Source organism: Salmo salar, chromosome 14 (assembly GCF_965601325.2).
Source record: "Salmo salar chromosome 14, fSalSal1, whole genome shotgun sequence".
NCBI lineage: Eukaryota > Metazoa > Chordata > Actinopteri > Salmoniformes > Salmonidae > Salmo > Salmo salar.
The window spans coordinates 18,109,807-18,112,500 of NC_138304.1; positions in this window are offsets into that span (position 1 = coordinate 18,109,807).

Below are 2,694 nucleotides of genomic sequence, written 5' to 3' on the forward strand. Positions count from 1 at the left end.
TTTTTGGTTCCAGGTAGAACTCTTTTAGGTTCTAAAAGGGTTCTCCTATCAGGACAGCCAAATAACCATTTTAGGTTCTAAGTAAGAGTGTATCAGCAGCCAGTGTGAGAGAAATAAACCTGATAAACCTGTACAGTGTTGCATTAAAACATCACGAGCAAATTAGGGCCAATTTGACCTGCCTACAGCCAGCCTCTCCTCAGGGTCATTACCCAACAACCTCCACATCAACCTCAATCCATCCCCTGATTTGTCTCTGAAAAATGTCCCTCATGAAAATAACAAAATTAAGTTTGTATTAGAGATGATGGATAGCAACAATTTGCCATTAATTACAGTAGAGGGGAAAGGAGAACGACAGAAATTTTAAAAAGAAAGAAAGAAAAGAAAGAAAGCTGAAAAAGAAAGATAGCGGCTGATGGTGGTGGGGTTTTGCTGAGAATGTTTTCCGGGGTAGTATTAGTGTAAGCTGGGGCCTGAATACTGCCTTTGAAGGATTGGGGGAACGGGAACTCTGTCTCTGGCAAAGGTCCTAGAATCACAAAGGTAGAGGAGAGGCTGGTGAGGTCATGTGGTTGTCCACAGTAATTGCCAGGTTCACAGAGGTATGCAGCCAGGCCACATTTGGCGCTTTTATTTTGAGCTTTATGACAGATGGAAGCAGAGTCATGGCTTGTGGTGTTGCCAGTGCACTTTACCATCGAGAGTCCTGGAGCTGGAACTATTGAAATAGGCAATGATATGGGGTATGCTTATACAATGTAGCCTATACATGGACGAACGCTAACTTGAGAGACTAACGTTAACTTAAGGCGTGCGATTCTTCCATGCAAATCTTCCATTGACATCAGTCCATCATTTCCTTGAAAGTTTGGGCTGCATGCACATGTCTTAAGACAGGATTTGAACTTATTGTACATTTGAATTTTGGAATCTCTGTTTGTTATTGTCTATTTGGCTCTTGTATGGATGAACTCCTTCCCCATGGAAGGAGACTGCCGAACCTCCTGAGAATCCCGTTTAGAGCCACTTGGCTGTCATTATCTGAGCCACATTTGAGCAAAGTGTTTGAATTATGGGGAACACTTTGGGGCCCTCAATAACAGCTACATGACACATTCATAACCAAATCAACATAAAACAGTCATAACCAAATCAACCAAATCATCATAAAACAGTCATAACCAAATAAACATAACACATTCATAACCAAATCAACCAAATCAACATAACACATTCATAACCAAATCAACCAAATCAACATAACACATTCATAACCAAATCAACATAAAACAGTCATAACCAAATCAACATAACACATTCATAACCAAATCAACATAACACATTCATAATCCAATCAACATAACACATTCATAACCAAATCAACATAACACATTCATAACCAAATCAACATAACACATTCATAATCCAATCAACATAACACATTCATAACCAAATCAACATAACACATTCATAACCAAATCAACATAACACATTCATAACCAAATCGACCAAATCAACATAACACGTTTGTAACCAAATCAACATAACACATTCATAACCAAATCAACATAACACATTCATAACCAAATCAACATAACACATTCATAACCAAATCAACATAACACATTCATAACCAAATCAACATAACACGTTCATAAACAACACAGAGGACATTCACCTTTCACTTATCAACTTTGTGCCCCTCATTTTTTTACCAATCCACCATTAAAACTCTCCGAAGGGCTTTTTAACATGTATAGGAGGTTTCTCTCAGAGCCCACCGGCCAAAAATACAGCCTTGTCTTCTCACGGCTTGATAAAGCACTCAAGGTCAGAGTCAAACAGTAGTGGAGAATCCAAAGCCAAGAAGCTATCTTTGTTTATGGAGCTAGGATAACTCATCCTGGAGCCAGATGTAAGCACCGTACAGAGAGTACAGAGAGTATATATAAAGAATAAAGAGATCTTGGTGGTTTTACCCTTTGGAGCCGGAATCATTATGGGAAAAAGTAAGGCATTGTTATAGCACCAACCCCCCCACCACCACACAATCCACTCCATTATTTATCAATGCAGATTCCCCTGCCATCGATGGTCTTTTCTGTTGAAGCCTCTCATCACATTGACAGTTGAGCATTAATAAAACATAACTTCTTTGCATTATGTCGTCTTTACACCAAACATCCTCCATCAGAATGGCTGAATATTATTCTCTCCTTCTCCTCGGCCACGAGGTGATCTGAAGAAAGAGCGAGAACGAGAGAGAGAGAGACTGGGGTTGATTGCTTTTCACTTCAGAAGACCTGCACAGGTCCTGTTTTCAGCTAGCTACAGTATAAATAATGCTGGTGGTGGAGGTGGGGTAGGCCTAATGGTACAATCGTATTCATGTCTGAAGAAATGCAGTCGTTGTATGGTTTTGATCAAAATAACTGTTATTGTCTTGTTTTAATTAAATGACTGTATACATTTTGAGATGCCAAATGTGGGAAAACGTCACTGATGTTGAGGGTATGTTTTGTCTGCAGCTGTACCTCAGTAAAGAAATATCAACAGTGAAGTTATTACAGTGAGAAAAGCCTATTCCTTTAGCCGAATGATATGTGGAAAAGCTTTCCTTTAGGTCAATGTTCAGACCACAGAAGTAGAATGAATGAATATAATTCATTCTAGTTGCAGTACTGTATGTGG